This window comes from Emydura macquarii, unplaced genomic scaffold (assembly GCF_026122565.2).
Source record: "Emydura macquarii macquarii isolate MOO-44397 ecotype Brisbane River unplaced genomic scaffold, CSIRO-AGI_Emac_v2 contig_1477, whole genome shotgun sequence".
In the NCBI taxonomy this organism is placed as follows: Eukaryota; Metazoa; Chordata; order Testudines; family Chelidae; genus Emydura; species Emydura macquarii.
In genome coordinates, this window is record NW_027131614.1 from 13,163,345 (window position 1) to 13,176,426 (window position 13,082).

Genomic DNA, 13,082 nt, shown 5'->3' on the forward strand with positions numbered 1-13,082 from the left:
AATTTATAAGTAAATGAAAACAGGGGCCTACAATGGAAAGCGGTAGGCAATCTTGACCATAGGTACTGTTACCCCAAAAAATGGGTTTTAGGACGCCTCTACAATAACCTGCCTATCACCCTCTTAGTCTGTTCTTCATGAGGTATAAGTTTCCGAGATTCTTAAGGAAACACTAAAGGACACAGATATAACCTTCTGATAAAGCGTTTGACACAGGCTGTATATCTTCCAAAACAAAGTATCTTTTTATTAAAGTAACTAAAAATCCCTAATACAGAGAAATCTAAATAAGACACACATCCCTTATTGCAAATTAAAAAAGAGAATTCAAACCACAATAGCATACAGTTTAAATGATTCTAAGTGAAACACTTTACTACAAATGGCCAGTTTGTAACAAAATTGCTGACAGCAGTTTTTAAATTATAAGTTTTACATAAGGAAAATACGATTAAAATAAACAGATTTCAAGCATACTAAATACTATGCTATACTACACTACATTAGAATTATATTTAAAAACTGGCAGGCTTACTTTATAAAAAAACATCCTTTTAATTGCTGTTGCTGCTTTATAAATCCTTTAGTATTCATCTTTAATCGCTGTTGCTGCTCAGCTTTGGTCAGTCAGCTCCGTTTTGCTCCAGTCTTCTCTCTTTTCAGTTTTTGATTCTTCTTTAGCAGCTCTTCCTGCTAGCCTCCAATTTCTTCATCCATCTTCTCCTGATTATATTCATCGCCAGCTCCTGACTGTCTGATGGCAGCTGACCTTTTATACTCACAAACACAGATTCCCTCATCTTCAGCTACCTAAAGAAGCAGCCCCAAAGTAGCCCAAGTCAATTCAGGCAGTGCTGCTTGACCTTTGTCACGCCTTTCATTCTGCACATGTTCACTGTTGCTCTTTACTTCAGAGTTATGATTCTGCTGTCCCCCTCATCTACTATGGCCTTTGCCAGGGCACTGTCTTAGCACTTCTGGGCTCTCTGACCTTTTCACCCTACCTCAATATTGAGCATGCTCAGGGCCTGCAACATCCATTTTAGGGCAGACTACTGTGGAGTGACTTCTGCTTATTCAGAATAGTTTAGATCAGACAAAGGGGAGGCTAGAGAATTTCTCTAGTAACAGCATTGCTACCAGCCAACCAGTTTTACCTAATTAGTGGATAAACATAGGGCATTATTTTCCTGGATTTTCAGTCAGGGACTCCTCTCCTCCCCAACTTCATGTTCAATACTTCCTTTAAATTTTACAGTGTAAAAGTTTTAGTGTGAAGGCTCAGTAGTGAACTTGAGGTGGATCTGGGCCATGTTGCTGTAAAGAACTGCTGCACACCAAACTCCAGAAATCAGCAATTCATTTGATGGCTAAACAACTATCTGCATTCTAGGCCTTTCAGAGATACTGCTTACTCCTACAATGCTGAAGTATTGGGATGGCTAAGCAAGAAAATGGGGAACTTCAGGTCAGGAGATACATCCGATAAAGTGGGTTTCTGCCCACGAAAGCTTATGCCCAAATAAATGTTAGTTTTTAAGGTGCCACAGGACTCTAGCTGTTTTGCTAAAAACAGACTAACACGACTACCCCTCTGGAACTTAACTTTTGCATTTCCTAACTTTTTAAAGTACAATCTTAATATTGCATTAACAGTTTTTAATTTAAAAAAGAAAAATAAGGGGGAAGAGAAAAATAAAAGGGGGGAGTGATAGGAAAATGGAATGAATTGTTGAATTCCATTTTTCAAAATTCCACAAAATGCATCCCCACTTTGTTTATCAAAACAGCTTCAGAACTATGAATTCAGTGGTTTTTCTTCAATTCTACATCTGTTGATCAGTAGTTCTCAACCAGTGAGATGCAACCTGAAAGTGGGTTACCCCCAAGTCTGCCGAAGGAGTAAAATCCCCTGAGTATGATGGTAGGGCTCAATGGGGTGACTGATTGGACAGGAAGGAAGTAGTGTGTTTCTTAATCTTTCTTCCTACTGGTCAGGGCTTCCTATCTAGTCCCAGGGCAGCTCTCTCTCTATATAGCCTTGTTTATAGAGCACTCATTGGAGGGCAAGGAAAAGGAGCTGGCTCCCCAGCTTCTTGAATCAGTGCTGCCTCAGAACCAAGTGCTGTGAAGATGTGAGGAGAGACAGGACACCTCACTCACATCTACAAACCACATTGTTCATGTCCATAACCCAAAACTCTCCATCTCCCACAGGTGTGATGAATGGATGTTATGGGATGATTTGGGGCTGCTGGTGGGGTGACAGACCCCCAACGTTTGGGCACCACTGCTATAAATCCCTTTATATGAACAATGGTTAAAGCGATGTGTGGCACAATGCAGGGGAGTGCTAGAAAGGCCTGCAAGCCTTTAGCACCGCCCCACTAATTTGAAGGCTTCTTAAGTGCATGTGTCCGTGTGAATTTTTAATACCCACTTACTTTCTTTGTACATGACTTGCCTGGACAGCTCTCCCAAGGGCCTGGTCCTCTCCGCACCGCAGCCTGAGCAGCCGCTGTGAGGATGGACGCTCCGCTCTTTAGAGCCCGCTTGGCAACAGCGGCCTGGCTGCTCCAAGCTCTATTCCAAACAAGGGGGTAACGGGATTTCCCTTCAAACTTTGGCCCACGTGACGTCCCGAGCCAAACTAGCCAACCCGGGCGCCGCGCCCGAAGGCAGCGGGGCGTCAGGAGCAGGCTGGGCCCGTCCCCCGCGCTGGGGGCTGGCCCAGCTGGGGCGCGTTAGCTTGCCTGAGCGGCTCCTGGGTGGGACTCTCGCGGCCTGCACTGTCCCGGGGATGTCGGTAGGCACGGTGCGAGCCCAGCGCTGCTCTCCACAGACGGGTCTCGCGCGTCGCGCCCGCTCCCGGGTAACCCAAAAGAGGGCGCCTCATGCAGTACACCGCTGCGGCGCGAGCCCGCTCCTGTAACGGTCATCACGCAGCCTGATCCCACCCACCTGGCCGCGCCTATGCACAATAGAGGGGATGTGTGGGAGCGCGCGCCGGCCGTAGAGCAGCGGGGCGGGTGCGCGTGCGTGCGTGCAGAGTACTCTCGAGGGGCGCTGGGAAAGCGGTGAAGCTCGGCACCGCGCAGGCGCATCGATGAGGTCCAGTACTTTCATGGGAGCGGTTGAAGATACCGGTGCCTCGGCTCGAGGATGGACGGTTATTATCAGACAACAGGGTGGAGCCTCAGGTGGCGAGGCTCTGCCAATAATTCTGATTGGGGGGGGGGGGCGAATGGAAGCGCGGCGTTTGTATCACGTGGCCCTGCTTGGTGTCGTTTCATTGGGGCTTTCACTTCCTCCTTTCGTTTCTTTTGTAGGCGCGCGCGCGTGCGTACTGCAAGGCACCGCGAGGTAGCTGGGCAGCGGCCCACGAGGTGCGGGACTGGGGGAGCAGGGACCGGCGGGGCGGGGATCTGTGTCGGGACAGACCGGTGGTCGGGGCTGAGGGGATCCTGTAGGTGGGCGGTAAATGGAGGCGGGTGCCGGCGGGGAGAGGGATTGGAGAAGTGGATGGGCGGGGGTTGGAGGGGCGACGGGGTCTGTGCTGGGGAAGAGGGATTAGAGAAGGAAGGGACTGTGCCTGGGCAAGGGCAGTGTGGAAAGCGAGGTGGGGGTGGGTGGCAGCGTGGGAGGAGGAATTGGGGCTGTGCGGGCGGAAAGAGGGTTTGAAAGCAGGGGTGGGTTGTCTCTGTCGCGGGGGGGGGGTGGGGGAAAGGGCGTGTGAAAGCAGAGATGGCCGGGCGGGTTGGGGAGATCCGCCTGTGCTGTCTGGCTGCGCACTCATTGAAGGCGGTTGGGTGCCTTGGTTAGGCTGCTGACTCGTCACAGCCGCAGCTCTTGGCAGAGCTGCTAATGCTCTATGAGGCGTTGGCTGAACGTGCTGCCACTGAGACCATCTCCATAGGGCTGGAGCGTTGCAGAGCGGAGGGAGCAGTTTCCAGCTCTGGCTGAGGTATACCTGTCCTGGATATACTTCTAAGGTCTCTGACATGGGAAGCACTGTTAGCTGTGAGGGCCTAGAGAGCCTCATAGTGGATGCCAAATAAAAATGTAACTGGATTCATAGTTAGTTGTCCCTGTGCTAATACGGAATTGCGAACTCTTGCAATTCTATTGGGAGTCTTGTGCTATTTGATTTTTTTTCTTAATACCTGGATGCTGGAGGCAAGAAATTACATGAGATTGTCAGCTTCCATTTAGAAAAGGAAGGGTTTGTCTGTAGAGGAGACTTTTCCAGTTATTTCACTATAATGTTCCATTGAGTTTAACTGCTGTAATTACACCGATGTAACTTGCTGTGTGGACCCTAGCCCTCCATAAGGGTTTTTTTTTTTTTTTTGCCTTAGCTTTACTGCTCTCAAAGCAACCTAAGATAAACTACTTAAATGCATTCATGCTGTAATAAGTGTCCACGGACGGGCGGGGGAGAGAGTATATCTGTATAATTAAAGTGGTCTAAATTCACCAACTATATTATACTGGTATAACTTTCTCATGTAGACAAGCCTTTAGTTTCTAGCCCTCATGGTTGCAGAGAAAAGCTAAAAAACAGGCTACAACTGCATCCTAACATCTCAGAAGCTAAAAGGCAAATAAACAAAAGCTGCTGCTGCTGGGAAGTATTGGTACAGTGACAGCTGGCAGACTATTTGGTGATCACAGAGAATTTGTAGTTTCTTAGGCTTGGTCTATATTTAAGCTTTGCTAGCACAAATGTCAGTTGGGAGTGGGTGACTTTTTCACACCCCTAACCAACATAGCTGTGCTGGCAAAATTCTGATGTAGACATAGTTACACTGGTAGAAAGTTCTTTTGCTTGTGTGGTTTCTTTTGCTTAGGGAACTGGCATAAAATAATCTGCAAAAGAATTCTTGCCAGTGTAAACTAGTTCTACACTAGGAGTGTTTTGCCGATATAGTAACAGCAAGAGCTACAATAGCCAAGCTTGCATTAAGAAAATTTCTACTGTAACACTGCTAGTTGCAAAGAGCTTTCATAGGCTTGGTCACATCCCTCACAGATGTAACTATGCTGACATACCCCTCAGTGTAGATGCTGCTATGTAGACAGAAGAGTGCTTCTGTCAATACAGCTAATGTTCAGGGAGGTAGTGTTCTACAGCAACAATGTTCAGAGAGGTGTACCTGTCTCTGCTGTAATTCATTTTAATGGGCTTTTAATCTTGTGGTCACAAGTGTTAACATGCACCTGTTCAGAACTGTTCATACCAGAAATATCCAGCCACAGTTTGTCAAGTGTCATTCCAGTTTTGTCTACACACCCACTTGCACTGATTTAACTGAACATGTTATTTTTAACTGATTCAGCGCTGGTCTACACTACAAAGTTAGGTTTGCTTAACTACATTGCTCAGGGAGCTGTAAAAAATTTCATGGCCTGTGGAATGTAATTAAGCTGACATATGCCCTATTGTAGGCACCACTAGGTTAATGGATGAATTCTTCCATTGAGCTAACTACTGCCCCTCAAGGTGAATTTACTACAGTGACGGAAGAACCCCTTCCGATGCTGTAAAAAGTGTCTACGCTGTAGCACTACATCAGTGCTGCTGTAGCATTTCTAGTGTAGACATACCTTAAAGTGGTGCAAGTTGTGTGTAGATGGGATCTGTATCTTGATCTATTCATTTGGATGATTGTTTGGCAGACATCAAACACAGTCCTAAAACAATCTTTTGATTTTTAAAATGAGGTTTTTTTTCCCCTCAAGGATTTTTTTTGTAGGATTTAAAAAAAAAAAAAATCACACTCCAGATCCGATGGTTATGGTAGCAGCTAAACAAATTGAACTCAGGTTGGATGGATTATTGTTTAGCAAACCAGTCTTGGTGTAGCTGTGCAATATTTTTCAGTGATCCTTATCATTTTTGTAATGCTACCATTTTGTGGTATTTAAAATATGAATAGGGAAAAGCAAAATAGGAAATAAAATTAAAATGTGTGCAAACTTCTGTTGTCTCAGCTCAGGAGTACCAAGCAATTAGAGTAAATATTTCAAGAACAATCCTTTGTTTTATTACTTCCAAATTCGAAATCTAATTTGGGCAAAAAATCAAAACCAACCTGTTAAATCCCTGACTACAAAGGAGGAATCAGTACTATACTATTGCTTTAAGGATAAATTATACAGCAAAAATATCTACAAGCCATAGGGAAGATGAAGGAAATTGGCTTTGGAACTAGCTAGTAAACCGCCCTCAATATTCCACATAAGCGACCAGTGTACTCTTCTATAATGAGAGAACAAATTTTGAGTGAGAAGATCTTCAAATTCCTAAAAAAAAGGATTATAAATGATCATATGGGGTTATTAAAATAACTCTACTCCCTCACATATTGTTTATTATTAATAAATATTTAAGTTGCAGTAGCACCTAAAGACCACAGTGTGGTTGAATCCCATTGTGGTAGGCACAAAAAGTTGACAAAAGTACAATTCCTGAATAGGGCATGGGAGCATATAGCACAAATAGTATTGGCCGCCTTGTTTGTTGGGGATCTGTAGAGTTGGGGAAAGTGCTTGCTAGCACTGGTGGAGAAAGGAACCATCAAGACTAACAAATGTTTTACAGATAACCAACTTCTGTTGTGAAGTGAAGAAAGTTGATGTGATTGTTTTAAAAATTGGAAAAGTATTTTTAAAAACACCATGTTAAAGTTCTGAGAGATGAGCTGCATTTTCATGGTTTCTCTTTGAATGACTAATACCACAAGTATTGACAATTATAATGAAAATGAGAATTTAGAAATGGCTTGATTCTTTCAGATCTCTGGGACCTTGTGAAGTGTCACTCTGGCAGAGAAACCAGGAGGTATGTAATTTTAACTAGAACTTAAATTCTAATGTAAAATCTTAATCTTGATACATTTTTTAAAATGGAGTGAATGTAATTTGCACTTTAGAAATAAAAAACAGGTTAGATGACCTGCTAACATGTTTTTATATACACTGATTTGAAAGGATAGAGTTTCTAGTGGAAATGAACAGAGGTCATTTCCTGTTATGTAATCATCATAACTACATCTTCCATCAAATATGATTATAGTTGCACTAGCACATTATTTTGAACAAACTGCTTTATTTGATTACAAATTAAATCATTAATTTCTTATTTTGAGACTGCTTTAAGACACCTAATTTATTTTGCTACAATTTGCATATGTTTTGTGAAATTGAGCTGGATTTAATTAGGCAATATATAGAAGACGTTTACTATTGGCAAATCATCTTTATTGATTATTTTGAGTTATTTTCAGTCTTTCAAGTCTTTCAAATAATGATAAATTGGACAGCTAAAGAACCTAACTGCTGTTGATATGTCTTCATAAATCATTTTCATCAGCAGCTGAGTGTCCTAATTCTAATGATAAATTGCCTCTTTGTCATTGGGGAGTTTGCCTAGAGAGCTGTCCAGTAGTCCTGACCATGCCCTTTCCATAGAGTAGTGACATAAGAGCAGTTGTCTTGGGACTCCATTGTAGTGGGATCTTGGTTTGGTAATCCAGAGGCAGCATAATCTTGGTAAGAGTTCTGACCCTGAATTGAACCCTCAGGGAATGTGCCATTGTGCTTACATGGAGACCTGTGCTCCCAAAGTGAGATACATATAACCTTTAACCTTAGTTCATCTTTCATACTTGTCAAACCCAACTGGACAAAAAAAGCAATGGCTACTAATTAGGAACATGATACTCTTGTAAAATCAATAATTCTGCATAGTGGAGCATGTGTAGACACTTAGACTTAGCCACACACATTCTTTTTATGAGCAACATAGTGATGCCTTCTGTTTAGCCTCTTTGTCTCTTTAAAAAAAGTGAAATTTTACTAACTTCTCCCAGGACTCTCCTAATGAAAATGGTTTAATATTAAATTGTCACTGGGGGTCAGTGTTGCTTTGCTGATATAATTATCTTTTCAGCCCATTCTCCAGGTGAGTGATGAGAATTCTTGTTACTGAGGTTGCAGTACAATTCTGAATAAGCCAGATAATTTGACTCAGTATCAACTGTTTGAAATGTCTGAAACTTTTTTCTTTAAGGTGATGAGAATCGAGTCAACTGTTGGTATTTGTTTCTGATGGTATTGCAAGTTTCCTGTTTACACTCTACACTATACTGCTTTATAATCGGCAAGGTGTCACACGAACTGTTAAACTATATACTCCACAGCCTTATTTCTTTTTCTTTATCTTACTGTAAATACTCTGCGCTTGGAGAGCTTCTGCAAGCTAGCAACCAGGAAGCTGTTTTTTGTTAAAGCCATGTTGGCAAACTGCCCTGACTAGCTGAGATGCTGGGCAAAGTGCCCAGGTGCATGTGTCTTCATAGCTTGAAGTTAGCCTTCTTCCATGCACTAATAACTCTTATCACAGATGAGAAATTGTTTCACTGGCATAATGATGATTTCCTTTTTGCCGTTTACCCAACTGAATGTTTTGTTGATGTCTATTTCTCGATCTGAGATGTCAGCACATCTGTTAAATAAACCAAATAATGAGGAATTTGTATAGAATCCAGTGGTCTGTGTGGATTTCTGATTTTTTTAATTTTATTTTGTTTTTCTTTTCCCTAACACCACAGGTGACATTGGCCTCAGAGATTTTGTTGCTCTGTCCCAGAGATCCCTATATTGTAAGATGGGCTTTCAAATGCTGCTTACCTGCAACCTGCTGTCTCTTACCTGAACTGCTGAGGTAATTAAAATGTTTATCTTTTGCATTTCAGTATTTCAGCTGTATGATACTAGAGGATTTGTTGAGAAGCTTATTGCAAGTTATAAATTAATCACATAAGAGTTCACTGTGGTTCTCTTAAAGAAAGAGAATACATCCCAGAATACTCAAGTACCAGCTGTTCCCTTGAGAAACCAGAGAGCAAACCACCCACCCATGCATCCCCATCTGATGCCAGTGGAGTCAACTCAGTGGCCAAGTAATAATTACCACACCTCTGACTAAAAATGTGGAGGAAACTCATTTCTTAAATGGTTCTGAAGCCAATAGGCAATCTGAACCTTTTTAATATTCTAATAGAGATTTATGTAATATCTTAATGTGGCTTGTTTTTTGCACTTACAATGAATTGCTGGAAAAAGAGTGATTAATTTTTGTGGATGCAAACTTAAATCCCAGTTTGAAGGCTGGGTTTAATTTAGACAGTTCTAGAATGCTAATTTTATACATCTAAAGAGCCGTGTCATTATATTAATATTTTCTTTGTGATCAAATATTTAGTTTTAGTCTCATAGTATTTAATGTTCATCATCATCGATGGGAAGTTGCTTTGCTGGCATAAGGATTTATTTTTGCCATTTACCTAACTGATTGTTTTGATGTATCTGAAATGCCAGCCAAACACTGAATAAGCCAAAAGGTTCCTGTGGATCAAATTTATTAACGTTTCTGGTAGTAACATTTTCTCTAAAACAGTGAGAATTGAGTCAGCTGTGACGCTTATTTCAAATATTTTTACAAGTCCCATGTACTTCATGTACAGCCAGCAAAATGTCCCTATCAACTTGTAAGGTAATAAGAATGTCTGTTGCTTTTCTCTGATATCAATACCAGAAATCATAATCTAATAAGAGAGCCAAATCTTCAGCTGGTGAAAATCTGCACAGAATAGATTCATGATGTCCCTGGAACTATGTGGATTTAGACAAGCTGAGGATCTGGCTTGGTGGTCAAGGGCTTCTTTAGGCCAACAGTTGGGAAGCTTTTACTATTTTTATCCAGCCCCTGTCATTGTAGTGATCTTACTTATTTTTGTTACAGCAATCTAAAAGAGAAGTTTGGAGAGTGGAAGGGGAGAAGGGGACAAAAAATTACATTAGTTTTGTGCTCTGCTTTTCTATTGCAGTAAATAATTGAAATTTAAGTCCTTTAAAATATATGCATTTCATGGGGCAAAATGACATAATGTAGAAATATAGTTTTTGTCCAGATTATCATGTCATGTGTACTGCAGGAAGAAAATTTCTCATCTTGAAATTAACCACCTTTCATTAAATCAGCATCTTAGATTACAACTGGCATAATGATGATTTCCTTTTGCCGTTTACCCATCTGAATGTAATTTGATGTGTATATGTTCAAATCTGAGATGCCAGTAAAGGTTTGGATAAGCTGCATAACTTAGTTTGTTCAGTTTTGTACATTTTTATTTCTGCAATTTTTTTCAGTGAGAAATATCTGGGTTATGTGATTTGCTGAGCTCAGATACATTCAGAAATGACATTTGTCTGACTTTGTCCTGCTCTTTGCAGCCAGCAAAACGTTGTTTGAATTCTCAAGGTAAGTTGGGTTGGGGGTGAGGGGAGGGAGTCTTTTTTTGTGATGCCTTTGTATATATCTATGCACTGAAAAGAACGAAACCTAGCACAGCTAAACTAGGTAGAAGTCTAGGTTAAAATATGTGAACCAGCTTAACAAATTACTCAGGAAGAGCAGTCCTTCTTTTTAAAAGTTGTGAGGAAGTAGCACTCTGGCTGTTCTGGGTCACAACTGAGTAGTTCGAAAAGCTTATCAATCTTATGATTCAGCCCAATTAAAATTAATTTCAGAAACTTTCATGTGAATATAAAAGGGAAAATATAATGGTTGATTTTTAAAGACAGCCAGACATCTCAAGTTCCAAATGTTTGGGTTATATGTGATCATATTAATAGTTCTTTGAGAACAGAAAGGTTTAAATAATAACAGATCTAATTTTGTGGATCTGAACTTCTTAAATTGTATTGTGATAGCCTCTTGCCCATATTATCCATGAGACAAAGCTCAGTTTTAGTCTTGGATGGATGGCAGACTGTTGCTTTGATGGCCTAATGATGATGATCTTTTGCCGTTTACCCAACTGATTGTCTCTTTTGATGAGAACATCTGAATCTGATGTGCCATCTTAATTTTGAGTTAGATAGATTATATAAACTGTGAATCCAATTTAAATGTATTTCTTATGGTTTTTTTTTTCTTTTTGGAACAAGAATTTACGTCAGCTGTGGTGTTTGAAATGTATTTTGTGTTAAATGCAAGTTTACCACACACTGGACGACCTATAACTACCAAGAAGTTGTACAGTTTAAGGTATTTAGAATGTTTCAGGAACTAATTTTTCTGATATATTATGGTCTGTTTTGATATTTTAACTGTATCCTAAAGTGATTATCTGTCAATTTTCTTTATATCAATTCGATCAGAACATTCTTGAGGGCAGGTTCCTTATTGTAATTAAACAACATTGCTCAGTACTTGTTGTTGAAAGAATTCTTAATATTAGTCTTCACCTCAATACATGGTTACACTGTCTGATTTCTGATTTAAAAGCAGTTACTTTTAATCTGCTGACCCAAGCTTATTAAAACAGTCTTTTAAAGGTAAATTGATAGCTGTAGTGCTTGAAGTCTTTTAATCCAGAGGCCAGGCCTAATGTAGGTCATGGAAATATGAGCTTTCCTGATACCAGCCTGAGTTGAAGGGGACACCACTAGGGATGAGGAGGGTAATTCTGTGTTCAAGCTCATTCAGACTTGTCCTTTGCTTTGCCTGGCAGCAAGGATGTAGCATGTGATGGTGGTTTTGGAATGCAGACTGCTGTCTGCAAGAAAGGATCATGAAAATCAAAATTGTGTGATGCTGACTTTGGATTTGCTTTTGAAATTTTTGTTTACTTTATATCATAACTATCACAAAGAAAATCTTCATTGCAGAACACTTTTTTTCTCTCCAAAGGCATTATATTTACTCAGTTATAGCTACCTTCTTTCATAGTGAGAATAACCTTCTGTGCCCTCCCAAAAAGGCCCAACTTTGACTTTTTATTTAAAAAAATAAAAAAGCTTTTCATTTACACTAACATGCTGGCAACAACTCCACACTTCTATATGAATGAACTTTTTTACATCAAATAAAAAATTCACTAGTCTTAGCTAGTCCCTCAATATTACATCGGTTTCCAGTTTCCTCAACATCATTGTGTCCATCTTTGCATCTCATTTTCTTCAATCTTGCAATATTTCTGGCCACTTGGGCTTCAGCAATGACCATCAAGCTCAGCTGCTTGCTATCACCATCTCTGCAAAGAGTCTATTTCACACAGTATTCTCAGATCTACAGTTCACTTCTTTTATAGTGCATAACTTTTTGTTTCAATTTTTGTTTCATTGTATCTATATAATTCAGTTCTCATTCCTTCTGAGTTTGAAATTGATTCCCTTCACCACATCTATTTCACAGGCATGTTGTGGGAGGCAGCCCTGTGAACCAAGAGAAAAGATGATGTCTTTCTGCACCAGAGAATCTGCTGGAGTATATGCATGTACAGTCCACACAGGCAAGCACTAATCTGAAAAGCATAAATTTAATTAGCTTTTTGTGGTCAAATGTGGAAGTGAGCTTCAGTTTTCATCTAAGTGAAAGTCCTCAATAGACTAATAATTTATCATTTTTGATTATCATAGGCAGCACGGTCTAGTGGCTAAGGCACTGGATAGGGAGTCAGGAGACCTGGCTTCTGTTCCTGCCCTGTTTGACCATAGGCAAGTTACTTCACTCACCTCTGTTTCTCCTCCCATCCTTTGTATCCTCTGTTTAGACTAGAGCAGGGGGGCCAACCTGCAGCTCGCGAGCCACATGCGGCTCTTTGCTCAGACAAATGCGGCCCTCAGGAGAAGAGGGAGTGAAATTGACATGCTGCCCGAGGACAAGGTAACTGCGGCTCTTTGTGTCTCACTGGTTGGCCACCCCGGGACTAGAGTATGAGCTCTTCAGTGCAAGGATTCTCATTATACTAGGTGCTGTACAAACAATGGAGCCCTAATTTCACTTTACAGCCTCTAGCTGCTACTGGAATACAAATAATAAAATAGCTATCATACCTCAAGTGTCTGTCTGAATAAAATGAGTTATTAAACATTTAGTACCTACATCCACATATGCAGTTTTTATGAACTACTTTTGCCATCGTGTGTAGTTGAAAGAACTGCAGCAGCAAAAAAAGCCCTCAGAATACAGACTAAGTTGGTAAAGTTTAATCACTAGACTCCAAATAAAT

General features: G+C 40.7%; 1 long non-coding RNA gene and 3 other non-coding genes across 7 annotated transcripts; all 4 read left to right on the forward strand.

Moving 5' to 3' along the window:
- Positions 1 to 3,037: 3,037 nt before the first annotated feature.
- Positions 3,038 to 12,931, forward strand: LOC137156721 (uncharacterized). Of its 4 annotated transcripts, none has more exons than XR_010920868.1 (7): positions 3,038 to 3,169; positions 6,799 to 6,844; positions 8,616 to 8,728; positions 10,216 to 10,327; positions 11,017 to 11,116; positions 12,266 to 12,362; positions 12,624 to 12,931. It is a non-coding gene; the product is annotated as an uncharacterized lncRNA (long non-coding RNA). The 4 variants fall into 4 exon arrangements; XR_010920870.1 differs by having other exon boundaries at positions 3,117 to 3,200; XR_010920869.1 differs by lacking the exon at positions 3,038 to 3,169 and adding an exon at positions 3,241 to 3,386.
- LOC137156883 (small nucleolar RNA SNORD87) lies at positions 8,423 to 8,505 on the forward strand. Its single transcript, XR_010920939.1, has one exon. It is a non-coding gene; the product is annotated as a small nucleolar RNA SNORD87 (small nucleolar RNA).
- On the forward strand, positions 10,062 to 10,144 carry LOC137156882 (small nucleolar RNA SNORD87). Its single transcript, XR_010920938.1, has one exon. It is a non-coding gene; the product is annotated as a small nucleolar RNA SNORD87 (small nucleolar RNA).
- On the forward strand, positions 10,849 to 10,931 carry LOC137156884 (small nucleolar RNA SNORD87). Its single transcript, XR_010920940.1, has one exon. It is a non-coding gene; the product is annotated as a small nucleolar RNA SNORD87 (small nucleolar RNA).
- Positions 12,932 to 13,082: the final 151 nt, after the last annotated feature.